The sequence below is a fragment of the Miniopterus natalensis genome, chromosome 6 (genome assembly GCF_054644295.1).
Source record: "Miniopterus natalensis isolate mMinNat1 chromosome 6, mMinNat1.hap1, whole genome shotgun sequence".
In the NCBI taxonomy this organism is placed as follows: Eukaryota; Metazoa; Chordata; class Mammalia; order Chiroptera; family Miniopteridae; genus Miniopterus; species Miniopterus natalensis.
This window is the reverse complement of record NC_142086.1, coordinates 50,360,629-50,374,897: the sequence shown is the minus strand read 5'-3', so window position 1 is coordinate 50,374,897 and position 14,269 is coordinate 50,360,629. Positions and strand designations below refer to the sequence as shown.

The 14,269-nt window shown below is 40.6% G+C and overlaps 1 protein-coding gene across 1 annotated transcript in view; it reads right to left on the bottom strand.

Annotated features, from left to right (window-relative positions):
- Window positions 1-14,269, bottom strand: part of FGF12 (fibroblast growth factor 12) — a 440,873-nt gene that overhangs the window by 290,803 nt on the left and 135,801 nt on the right. The window lies entirely within an intron of this gene.

Genomic DNA, 14,269 nt, shown 5'->3' with positions numbered 1-14,269 from the left:
TCCATTAAATTTTATTATTTTAAACTATATGGCCTTACTATATCAATCAGGGTAGGCCAGATGATGACTGACCTCAAAAATCTAAGTTAAGTATAAAAAAAGATGTATTCACTTCTCATTTTTGCTAAATATTCATCACAGGTCACATAGTGGGGTTCTGTTTATTACAAACAGGGACACAGGCTGATGGAGCAAGCATTACCTGGAACATCATCTGAAGGAAAGAGCCTGAGGTGAATTGTGCTCTAGCTATTAAAGCTTCCACCTGGATGGGAGGCCTGTCCCTTCTGCTCACACTGCATGGGCTAATATGCAACTCAGATGACCACATCTAATGCATCCTAAAATGTGCCCAAGAGAAAAGTCCAAAATATTGGGTGAAAAGTAGTAATGACTATTACATTTGCCCACAGTAGGCACTTAGCAAATGGCTTGTTTAAAGTACTGTAAGACAAATGAACTAATAATAAGCACTAATTTCTTGAGCTTTTTGACATTAACATTGAAAATCTCATGCAAAACAAAAAAAATCCCTTAGAAAATGAAAGCCATAAGGAAGTGATGGATATTTTGTATATTACATAATTCATATCATTGTAGCCATTGGAGCATCATTGAAATAGTGAAACATTTTAAGCTCAGGACATAAAAACAGCTCAAAAAATGATTCTACCACAAACATAATTGCCATGAACAAATCATCAAGTATCCTTCAATCAAGCTTTCCAAGGCTGGATAATTGAAGGCAGTTAGACACTGAAGTCACCCATATTTCAAAATTAAAACAATGTGAACACCTGAGTACATGCTATAGAAGGTAGATCTGGTCATTTATTTTTTTATTTGGTGGATTTCTAAGGATTGAATTTGAATTTAAAATATCTTCAGTTTATAAATACATTATTGTCATTTGTCTCAATTTTGGAGGGCACCTGTTACCCACATCTCTGAAGAAAAATACAGAGATTAAAGGCCTAAATGAATACTTAGAAGTAAAGGTAGTGTGGAGCTGAAAACAACTGTTAAACTTTATCTTTATGGAGAATCCCTTCCTGGGAAATAAGCTTAAAGCCATAACCATTTTACAATCAAACATGCTTTCTTGGATCACTTCACTGCCCTATAGAGTAGTTAAAGCCTATATCCCTTAGATATACAACCAGCTGGTGCAACTTAACTGTAAGTGGGCAGTTTTAATTTAGATGCCAGTACTATACTTGAAAGCAAGGGTGTAACTGAGTTTTAGTTATGTGTTTTTAATCAGGTTGATAAGTTACTTTTGCCTGGAGTGTTTCAATCCCACATCAAGGCCATTTAATGTGACTATATAGTTTAATCTCTAGACATCTGATAATTCTCCAAGCTACCAATCCCTAATTGACTGAATAACACAGAAGAATTATGACTGCACACAGGAGCAGGACAGCCTGTTGGCTGATTTTCTAAAATAGCTTAAGATGGTAAGAGGAACACAGTGCTCCTCCTGTCCAGTTGTGCGCGCGTGTGTGTACACACACACACACGCGCACACACACACACACACACGCACAACTACTACTGTAGGGACCTACTATCGAAAGCGCTGCTCTCCTCTGTCAGGTGGAGACCTAACACAGCTTTCCCAGGAGCCTGGCTGTTAGGACAGGAACCTCTCCTCTCTACCTTAGAATGGCCTTTCCAACCAAAGTGATGAGAAACCTGTAACCTTAACAGCCTTCTTTGATACAATGCTTCTGCTTTCCTTCCAACCAGATCTTGAGAGGGAAGGAGCAGGCAGTAAGCTATTGTTTAATCCCTACTCCTCGGTGAGTTTATGTTCTTTATAAAGGTCCTATCTCTAAAGAAAAATGAAGCTGCTTTACTGCCCCTTTGAACTAAACACTTAGTATTTTATCAGGTTAATAGAAATGTCATATATTCTGAACAGAATTGTGCAGAATTTTAAACATATCTGTCTTTTAATGGATAGACTCCACTTGCTAAAATAAAAAATCATTTTTATTTAGAAAAACAGAAAAAAAGAATCATAAGACACTGAGAAATAGCCTTAAACAATCCACTTAACCTTGTCTAAGATTGTCTTCTATTTTGATAGCTCATGCCAGCTCCATCCTACTGAATATAAATTAATATAAGGGATAAATTAGACAAAATATTAATAATTGAAAACGCCAAGAAAAGACAGGAGAAATACTTTAATTACACTAAAAAGCTTAAATGTTAGTAATAATTATTTTGTATTTTAACTCCATTTATTTACTAATGGCCAAAAAAATATTGAAATGTTTACAATTTCAAAAATTCAGCAATCCATTAATAGATTATCTTAGCCTCTTATAACAAATTATGTCACTTCTCTCCAGTGGCCCTCACTTCCCTCGACTGTAAAGTAATGGGGAAGTAACTTTCTACTTCATGCTGACACCGTGCAAAATATTACTATGTGTCTCGTTAGGTTAGTTAAAAAAATCGAAATAATGCATTCCAGCCCAATTTTCATAAACTGCTCCATGGAAATGTACCTGAAGTCTCTACTTCAATTTGCATGTGCACATTGGGCATAACATTTCCTGTAGAGTTGCTGTGATGTCATGCTGTGGTGTCAGTTGCTGTGATGTCAACTCGACACGATTTCATGTAGAGTTGCTGTGATGTAATGGCACAAGTCATGTGAAAGAAATTTTAAAATGGAACACAATGATATCTAAAATATACAGAGCATGTATATGATAAGTTTAAAGTTCTTAAAACAGTGTCTGACATGTTGTGAGACAGCTCAATAAGTCTTTAGCTATTAATTCATTTAATTTTTACAACACCTATGAAGTACATACTATTACCTTAGTAATGTATCTTCAAATGAGGAATAGCAGGAACATGTAAGTTATATAAGATCATAAGAAAAGCGACAATCCAAGCAAAGCCAACGCAGTTCCCAGAAACAATCTATAATCTACATATTACCTCTGTCTGTGGAAAGGGTATGCAGGAACCTTTATGTTCACTACTGTGACTACACCATTTTAAAAGAATTCCCCTAGAATGATAGTTCCCCAATATAACCAATTACCCCACTAAGCAAATATGCATGTATAAATGAAGTGCAATCGTTTTCATAAGATCACATGTTAAATTTAAGATTAAATGAGATATAGGCTAGAGCTATCATTATTTCCACTTTTTTCCAGATACTACTAAGTTCAAAAATTCTTAGTGATTTTTTTAAATTGTTGACACTATTACAGATGCCCCCCTGCCCCTCTTCTCTCACACACACACACACACACACACACACTCTCTTTATCCGCCTCAACCTCGCTCCTGCCCCACCCCGACTCTGGCCGTCACCACACTGCTGTTGGTGCTCACGAGCTATGCACATATGTTCTCTGGCTAATCACCTCCACTTTCTTTCACCCAGTCCCCCCACAGCCCTCCCCTCTGACTTCTGCCAGTCTGTTCCACGTATCCATGACTCTCGCTCTGTTTTGTTCATCAATTTATTTTGTTCATTAGAGACCACGTAATAAGCGAGATCAAAGGGTATTTGTCTTTCTCTGACTGGCTTATTTCACTTAGCATAATAATCCCCCAGGTCCCTCCATGCTGTTGAAACAATACTGATTTATGACTAGGTCTTCTGTCTAAGTCTCATGATCTTGCAACAACCTATGATGCCCAATCACATGTTATCAATTCTGTCTGGATCTGTGACTATTTGGGAAACTGACTTTACATGTAAATTGAGTATGTTGCCTATTTGTAAATGAGGAAGTGCCCTAAGACAAGTAACATTCAATTTACATGTAAAGTCAGTTTCCCAAATAGTCACAGATCCAGACAGAATTGATAACATATGTGATCGGGAACCATATGTAGGAAACCTATTTAAGTTATAATTAATTGGCATTTCATAGAAAAGGAAAACTGAAATAATATTAACATACATCTCTATTGGACTCCTGAAATATGTACTTTTAAAACATAAAACGTCAACATCAAGCGTGTTAGTTTAAAATGTAGTGGTTTGGAATCTTTTAGCACTTATAAACATGGTTGCAAAACAATGTTTAGGTAACCTTTATTAAATAAAGGTAAAAACATGAGATCTCATGGCTGATTTCATTTCAAAAGTATATATTCTTATATCTCACACAGAGTTAAAATAATTAGTACTTTTTAAGTGGTTTTATTTTGCAGTTAGAGTGATAAGTAACCAGAAAGTCAAAGTTTTAGAAAGGATGAATGAAACCTATATATATTCTAATGTTTCCAAACATAATCTTCATTATCTCCAGAAAAGAGTGAAAATAGGTAAGTAAAAACCTGAATCAGATTCACCAGAATAATATATGAGGTTTTAAACATGAAACCTGTCATATAATATTGTTAAAGTTTTGAACATTACAGTTATTTGTAATTCATGAACCTCAAAAAATTTGTTTTAAAACAAGCCACTTGTTTAGACATAATCGGGGCGTACCTTTCCTCCGTCCCCATGCCCCACCCCCATTTTGTAAGAGAAAACCAAAGACACAAAACGCGGGTTAGCACTTGCAGAATTACTAGACATAATCACTTTAAAGGGAATTTACACCCTAAACGAAAGAGATGGGCCACGGAAAATGCTGTGAAACAGCGCGCGATTTCCAAGGCTTTCGTAGAAAAGAATCTCACGCATTTGGTTCTGGTTTGCCTTTTTTCATTAGAATTGTTTTTGCTTTTCTCAGAACCGCTGGTCCCTTAAAGGGCAGCTCTTCCTCCCCCCTCCCCCCCGCGCCTCTCCTGGGGGCCCTGCTGGCTAAGCCCAGGCTCCCGGGGACTCCCCAGTTTCCGCACGAACGGCAGCTGCCCGCTCTCCAGGGCGAAGCGCCTCCCCGACGGCGGCCGGAGGTGCGCTTTGCAGACCGAGCGAGAAAAACAGAAGCTGCCCGCTCGCCGCCACCTGTTCAAAGTCCCCTCTCCCGCCGCGCGCCCGCAACTTCGGGCGGAGACGCGGAGCGACTCGAGCGGCGCGCGCCCTCGCGCCTCGCGCGGAGGCAGCCGCCAGGCAGTGCGGGAGCGGGTCGCTCGGGGCCCTCGGAGAGGCACCCGAGCCCGGCCCAGGCGCGGGGGCTGCTGGAGCGCTCGGTGCAGGGACTGAAAGGGAGAGAGGGCCCGCCGGCGGGGTCCCTGTCCCGGCCCGGGAAGGGGCCGCCCGCCCCGCCACCACCTCCCGCGCGCACGGCGGGGGGAGGGAAGGGAAGGGCCGGGCCGCGAGCGGGGCGCGCTCGGGCTCGGGGCACAGCTCACCGCTCAGGCTGCTGCTGGTCCTCAGGCTCCTGCCACAGAGACACTGCAGCATATGCACTCCTTTCTTCAAAGAAAGCTCAAGAATCTTCATGGAGACGCGCGCGTGCGGGGTCCGGCCGCTCCCCGCCCACCTCCGCTAACCGTCCAACCGAAAGGCCGCCTGTCCCGGGGCGCCGGCTCCCGAGGCCATGGTGCGCGCCGCCGGGTGGGGAGCAGTCGGCACCTCGAGGGGCCGGGCGCGGGCCAGGGCGGGCAGGGGAGGCGGCAGCCCCCCGGGGAGCCACGGGCGCGGCCACACTCCCGTGGGAGCGAACCTGCCACTTCGGGACTTCTCCGAGAGGTCGCTGGTCTGCCGGCGGGGGGGCGGCTGGGTCGGGGCTCCTTAGCAGAGGCCGGCCCCCGGGGGGACGCGGGCGGGGTCCCGACCTTCTGGACTCGTGGCTCGGGGCACCCCTTCTGCTCTCGCTCTCGCCGTGGGGCGGGAACCCCGGCCCCCGCGGGCTGCGCGCGTGCGGAGGGCGACGGGGCGTGAGAAGGCGGCGGAAGGGAAGCGCCGGCAGGAAGGGCTGGACCCCGGGGCCTACGGAGCGTCAGAACCGGCCCCAGGGACCTGGGTGGGGGGTAGAGCTGGGGAGGAGGGGATGCGGCAGAAAGAAAGCTCTAGGGCGCGAGCGAGGAGAGCGAAGATGCGCCTAGGTGAGGGCGGAGCCCCATGTGGCGTCTGGACACCTGGGTTTTCTGATGGGGCTCTGTGACCTTGGGTTAGTCACTTTCCCCCGAGTAGCTCAGGGCGGGGGCGGGCGTGGAATAGGGAATTGGTAGCTTGGAGATTGCCGGTCCCTGCGCCTCCTGGTCTCCAGGAAAAGCTCAGCTCAGGCGCAGTGGGAAGACGGGTGCAGGGGAAGGGAGGCCGGGAGGGGGCGCCAGAGGGAGAGGCAGGTGAGGACGGGCCTGGGAAAGCAAAGTCCTGCTGGGGCGCCCTGCTGATCCGCTCTGACGCCGCACCGACCGAGGATGACCAGCGAGCTCCCTGAGGGTCTAAAGGTCTTGATTGTTTTTTTCACCAGCAACCTCTCTGGCTTTACTTATTGGTTGGTTGGTTGTTCATTTGTTTGTTCCCATCAAAGCCCTTTTGGGAGGCTTATAAGTGAAGCCTACAAAGAGTGCTGGCGACGGGGCGGACCCCACGGTGCCAGGCGCCCCAGCGCGAGAGGGACCGAGAGGACACCGCAGTGTGGCAAGTGATTCAGAGCACAGGTGCCGGAGACAAGCAGCCTGAACTCAGATTCTTACTAGCTATGGGACCCTGAACAAATTGTTTAACCCCTCTGTGCCTCAGTTTCCTCATCTCTCAAAGGGAGTTAGTGGTCTCTACCCTTGTTAAGTGTGAAGAAGACTCTTGATGTAAAATAAGTGCTATAATAGTGTTGACAATGATTACTTAGCTCCCCACCTGTAGGGTTTTCAATCACTTTCCCTTTCCAATGAAGGCCAGGGTCCAGACTAGTGTCCACATTTCTGCTTGAACAGTTCAGGTACAGAGAACTCACCAATTCCCAAGGTAGTTCATTGTGCAAAACTTGTAAGAAGTTCTACACTGACACAGCCAAAAACTTCATTTTCATTCCACCCAATGTCCCAAGGCCACCTAGCTCTAGCGGGTTAGCTCTTCCCTGCAAGAGAGTAAAAATGGTTTTCATCACCACTTTCACTTTTCTCTTCTCTAAGCTAAATCTTCACAGTTCCTATGATGTCCCCTAAAGGCTGAGATTTAAGGTTGAAGTTTCCTGGAAAAATATTCTTTCAGAAGTCTCTTTTCCCCCTCAAAGGTGGTGGGAGAAAGCTGGAACATCTAGAGGCCCTCGGGCCCACAACCACCCCTAGCTCCACATACTCTGTACTCCTTTCAGAATTAAGCCCCAGCCCGGCAAGGCCATTAGAGGTGTATCCAAGACTCAAGAAGTTATGTCCAGGCCTTTTTCCCAGCCAGTTCTTACAGCTGTTGCTCCCTGGAATCACCCAACCTCTGTGGGCTGCAAGGTCCTGGAAGATGTTACTAAAGCCACCAGGCTGTCATCACTGGGCAACCTGGGTCATGGCCCTTCTCTTTCCATCCTCTTTGGGAATTAGTGAGAAAACTTGGCTCATCTGGGGATTCTACCATAGAAATTCCCCAGGGAGGGAGAGGCAATTAGCAAAAGAAAAACACCTAAAAATAGTCTTTTCGCGCTGCAGCACAGGGAGAGAGCTTTCCGGTAGAGCACTCCTGCTCTGGAACCCAATGCTAGAGCTATTTCTTTACTTTGAGATAAATGCTGTTCCTTGAAACGTTAAAAAAAAAAAAAATTAAAATAGGGCAAGAGCCTGATTCTCTCAAAGGAACTAGAGCAGAGCGAGCAGGTGCATGTGTGATTTTAAAACGCACATGCTGTCAGGAGCATCACTTTTCATGTTTGTAATGAGGCTCTCCTCTCTGCCTACCTGGAAGGGTCATTGCAAGGATCCAGTGCCATGAAACATGTGAAAGTGCTTTGCAGATTTTTATTATCTTTGCAAGATAAGGTGCTATCCCCAGCTTTCTGGGTTCTAGGTACACCTCACTGGCCTAACACACTGGCCCTTTTATTTCATTTCAGGAAGGGTTTACAGGTGAATCTTCTGTCTCAGCAAGACTGTAAACTCTTAGAAGGCAGGGCAGGAAAACTAACTGTCACAATTAGTAATCAAGTGGCCTACCGTCTTGTTTAAATGCTGCTGAAGTGATACTTGTGATCCAGTGTACTCATCACAAAGAAAATGAATCATCACAGTAGTTGAAAAAACAAACTGAGGGCTCACATGGACAATTTTTTCTGTTTGTGATTGAACTCTCAAGTGAGCTCAGATTAAACCAAAGAGCACATATTTTAATGCAAAATATTTTCTTACTATATATTATGGACTTTTGATCCAAGTAGATATAAAAGGAAATTGATCACTAGAATTTTATTATTCAAACTTAGTTTTTAAAAAAAATAAAGGTTCTTACCCTTATCAGGACTTCAGTGTACATGCTTGTTAAAGCAACTCCTAAGGTGACATCCAGTTCCTCAATTAGGTACATAGATGTAACCTTCCTAAAGTATTTAAGGAGAACACAATTTTACAGGTACCATAACACCCAAAAATAAGACAAAACAAATAGTCGTAGCCAGGAGCAAAGGGGATGGTCGCAATGTGGCAAATTTTAGTTTAAGCAAAACTTCCAAATTTTCTGCTTTCTGTTTGTATTATTCTATAACCCAGTATCAAAATTTTACTGGCAATTATATATATATGTATATTAATCCTCACCTGAGGATACTTTTTTTCCATTGCTTTTCAGAGAGAGTGGAAAGGAGAGAGAGAGAGAGAAACATCGATGTGAGAGAGACACATCTATTGGTTGCCTCCCACATGCACCTCCACTGGGGCCGGGAATTGAGCCTACAACCGAGGTACATGCCCTTGGCTGGAATCAAATCAGGAACCCTTCAGTCCGTGGGCTGATGTTCTAACCACTGAGCAAAACTGGCCAGGGTCTGACAATTATATTTTTAAATTTTAAATTCAAGATATGTTATTATTTTAATGACCAAATTTTAAATCATGTATCTGTCTCTAATTGAGTGGTGTGTGTTTTTTAAGTTAAGCATTCTTTCCATTTTAATTGACCTTGGACCAAGTCTAGCAAGTGACTCACCAGTGTGGTTTCAAAATTAAATAATCACTTTCTAAGAAGGATTAGAAAATCTGGTGTATAATGATAGGTGAGCTTGTTCAAATTCCTAGTATCTAAATTTTTCCTTTTTTATAAAGAGTTACTCACAGTTTGTAGGAATTAATAATTGCCTGCGGGAGTTTTGAGATTTTTAAGTGGTGACTTATCTAAGACATTTTCTGTTCATATTAAACATAGGAATCTGTTGACTCTTGGCATCAGCTGTGCAATTAATCAGTGTATTTTTCTGCTTGGAAGCCTACATTGAATCAGTAATAACACATTCAAAATTTTGCCAGGCCAAAAACTTTTAATGAGTAGACTAATGGCAAAATGTCTGTCAAATGGAAAACAACTTATATTTTCACAAAGAAACCATAGCAACACATAAACTAAAAGATACACATCAGCATGACAGCTAACAGCATCTTTGCTCTATGTGTAATACATGTAGTCCACTGACCGCTAGGGTAAAAACTGATCCTATATCTCATGCTTTATAAGTACCTTCAAATCCAATTTTGATAGGCAACTGCCATAGACTGAATGTCTGCATCCCCAAATTCATATATTGAATTCCTAACACACACCCTGCTCCCCACCTTGACTATTAGGAAGTGAGGCCTTTGGGAAGCTTCGGGATCGGGAATGGGATTAGTGCCCTTATAAAGAGACTCCAGAGAGTTTCCTGTCCCCTTGCACGCTGTGAGGACCCCGCAGGGAAATGGTCATCTATGAACTAGGAAGCTGGTCCTCGCCAGACACAGGATCTTGGTGCCTTGACCTTGGACTTCCACCCTCCAGAACTGTGAGAAATAAATTGCTGTTTAAGCCACCCAGCCTGTGGTATTTTTTGTTAGAGTAGCCCAAACACACAAAGGCAGCAATAAAATCAATTTCATTAGATAATGTGACAGAAATCACCACTAGCAACTGGCTTACTCTATTAATTACACATGGGCTAAATAACTTTTAACTGTTTTCAGAAAAGCAAACACATGGGTTTTTTAAAAATTTATATTCTTCCTCTTGTTCTTTTTTATTCCTCTATTTCTTCTTCTCCATGCTTTTTATTTTGAAATAAATTTAGACATACAGAAAAGGTGCAAAATCATACAGAGTTCAAATATACTCTTCACCCAGCTTCTAACGTCAACGAATTACACAGCCAGTGTGCAGTGATCAAAACCAGAACATGTGCACGGGCCCCGTGCTGGTAAGTAAGCTGCGAACTTGCACCAGCGGTTTTCCCCACTAATGTCCTTCCTCTGTTCCAGGACCCAAATAGGATCCACTTTGCATTTCATTTTCTCCTTAATCATCTTCAATTTATGACAGAGGCTCAGTCTCTCCTTGTCTTCAGGACCTTGACATTTTTAATAAATATTCAACTATTTTGTTGAATGTCTTTCAAGTTGGGTTTCTCTGGTGTTTCCTAATGATTAGTCAAAGGTTACTAATTTTGGTGAGAATGTTACAGATGTACTTATCTTTATCTTTAGCCTTTTACAATTTCTAGTCAAAATGGTATTTTTTCAAAGTGACTTAGATTAGCTCTCTGTTCCTGATCCTTTTCAATGTAGTTTATTCATTTATACAATCCAGCTTCACCATTTATTATTACTTATATTCCATACTGGTTGATTTAAATTATTTAATTAAAATTAATTAACTTTAGTTATTTATTATTTGAATATGTAAAATGATATGATTCTAAGAGCCTTGTATAAATTCCTTGCATGAGAGTTCCTGTTTCCCCACAGCCTCACCAATAGAATGGGTTGTCCTGCTTTTTTATTTTTGTCAATTTAATTCTAATGTCATCTTAATTTGCATGTCTCTAATTTTGAATGAGTTTGAACATTTTTATTTGAGAACTTATATTTTTTCAAAGGAATTGCCTGTTCATGTTATTTTTTCATTTTGCTATTGGAAAAAAAAAACAAAAAACCCCACTTTTAAAAGACCAGAATTTGCCACCAAGGAGGGTCCTGAAATTAAATTATATTAATTTAAAATTTCTTGAGATAGGAGCTCAAAACAAGGTCATTGTCATTGGAAAAAGGGGGTAAGGTTTTAAGGTAACTTTTCATTCAATCACTCGTCCATTCACACTTTCCACAAATATTTAGAGACTAAAAAAGAATCCTTGTCCTAAAAGCTAGTAAAGGAAGAGAGATGTGCAAACCGCAAGTAAAACACAGCTTTGCAATATAGGTAAAACTGGAGCACTCAGACCCCAATCTTCAAGTAAATAATACTTCGGGATTTGCTGCTACAATGGGAGGTTTTCCATTCTCTTCTAATAACACTGTATTGAGTTGTTTTGAATAGATGCAGAGCTTGTCATCTATTTAAAAAAAACAAAAAACTTTAAATATGATTTCTATGAGTCAAATAGGAGGAAAATGTTTTTACCTTATCAGAGCCAAGTAAGGGTTGTTTATTGTGAGAGATATGAAGTCAATCAATCCAAGATAGTTAATACTTGTGAATTTCAGGGAAGCAACATTTGCTCATTAGTCAAAACTCATCACCAAAATAGAGGCACAGTTCCCAATGTGCATTCTCACTCCTATCACCTGAACTCTTCCCTGACACTCGAAATCCCACACATTCTTTAAGACCTACCACAAACGCCACCAGCTTCCTCTGGGAAATTTTCTCTGATGCCTCCTGACTCCACCCCAAACCAGTCACAACTTCTGACTCCCAAAACACACTGTGGTTCCTCCACCATAGAACTGACCTTATTGTGCCTGCACATGTGTGTCTTCCCCCAAGAGATTATGAGCCCCTTGGCCTACAAATTTAGGTAGTTATAACTTTCATTTTTTATCTTAGTACCTAGAACATGTAGTAAAGAATTTATTTATTAAATATTGATACAATGAAGTTAACAAATTAACATTTAATATTTTATATTGCTGAAGTAAAATAATATGGGGACTTGTTATTGTGGATTTTTCATTGAGAATATTTTACAACTATGCACCAAATTATAAAATAATAACTCACAGAGAATTTAGAGTAAGGATACAGCTAAGCAGGAGATATGATTCACTTTTAAACACGTGAAAACTCGTAAGATTCACTCATCATCAGAGAACTATAAAATATACCAACAATAACACCATTGTTCAATTATTCAGATTTCAAGGATGAAAATATTTAATAAGCCAGTGTACTAGAGAATGAAAAGGAAGTGGGAACTCTGACGTCCTTTGAAAGAGTACACGTTGAATACATTTATGGATGGCAATTTGTCTCCACCTTTCCAAATGTAAAAAGCCACTTCTCCCAAATGCCTTTTCTAGATATTAGCTTCCTGATATAGTTGCACAGGGTAAACTAGTGACGACTGCACAAGGTATCAGTACAACATTGATGGCATGCTATTTGACTCTAATGATACCAATCCATCAATAGCGAACTAATTGAATTTTGGTGCACCTCTGGTTACAAAGGAATGTTTTGCAATTTAAAAAATTATTAATTTAATATGTATTCATATAAAAGTTCTCTGAAATTTATTACTTGAAATTTAATTGTATAAATTTATAATATATAAAATTTAATATGCATGTAAAATATTAAAATATACTACAGTTTGTGATAGAATAAAAGAATGTGCATACACTTATGTCTACAAATTTATGGACTCCTTCTGAAAGGATACACGAGAAACTCACATCAGGTATAGTCTTAGAAAGGGGAATTAGGATGCTGAAGACAGGAGAGAGAAGGCGGCTTCCTTTAGACTGCATTTCATTTTGTACTTTTAAAGTTGGTACTATATATATCTGAAATATTACTCTTGTTTTAATTTTAAATTATGTACTATTTTTTTAAAGTGAGGTCTTAAATATATATATATATGTATATATATATATATATATATATATATATATATAGTACCAACTTTTAGGAATATATATATTCTTCATTATATATAATAAATAATAAATAAAATGATAAATAAATATAGTTAAATGTGTACATTTTGTTCTGGCTAAAAAATATTACTAAGACTGATTAAAATACAAAATAGAGGAAGTGAAGGAGATACACTAGAATTAGAAATGTCATTTCCAAGTAGCCAACAGGATATAGTGTTGATGCCCCGAGTCAGAAGACTTCCACCCAATCATGCCTGTTCAGTGCCTAACAACAGAATGTTCCTACCAAAAGAGTTTAGGTATTGATAAGACGTATCCTCTCCAATGAAGGGGGTACATGAAGTAAAAAACAAGACAAGTCCTAAGTGCCATGAATCTGAGTTATTATTCTTATTTTAATTTAAAGTTATGTACTAATTTTTCAAAGTGAGGTCTTAAATTTAGGTGGCATTGGAGGAAAGTAGTTAATATTAGCATAAAATTAAAATAAGTTGTATTTGACTTCCCCATGCCCTTGTGGAATTTCAACAATTTTGAGTATTAAAGACACCAAAAATAATAATGAAGGCACCCTTCAACTCCAGTAATAAACAGTCAACCAACCCCTTTTATCTTTCACACTATCCATTCTCTCCCAATAAAAATATCCTTAATTTGAATAACAAGTCTACCTGGTAAGTAAATTATTATTTTTCTTTCTATTCAATGCATGTTTATTGAACACCCAGTGCCTGTCATAAAGATAACCCCTGCCCCAGTCACCTCATGTCCAGGGGGCATGGGGAAGAACAGATAGCTATACAAGTAATGGTGATAAGGACAGAGATGCTTGAAAACTCTTGTGAGAGCAAAGATGAAGGGAGCATTTTCATTTGCCTAAGGGGGAGGTAAAGAAAAAAAAATAGAATTCCAATATGGTGACATTTGACAAGAATGGAGTTTTTCCGAAAGGCAGATAGGAAAAGGAAATTTATTTGTGGGATGACTTCATTCAGGGTTTAAGGGAATACAATTTCAACATAAGTCAAACCAAGATAGGCAATATTTAGCTCCATCCTTTCACAAAAATGCAGACAAAAAAGGAGACATTGATTTCCGCTGAAGTCACATGGCTCCTAGTGGCAGAGATCCCACTCAAGTCAGGGCACGGCCTCCCACTGCAACATTCTTTATAAGGCACTGTGTGCTCCTTCTGGTTTTAATAGTGTAAACATTAAACTTATTTATAAAATGCAGAGAAAGGATTTCAGGGCATTTTTCTCTTCCCTGGGAATGAAATTTTCTCTCTGCAAATTATCTGCTTTCCAGAAGCAGAGGAGAGCCATTCATTTAAAGACCT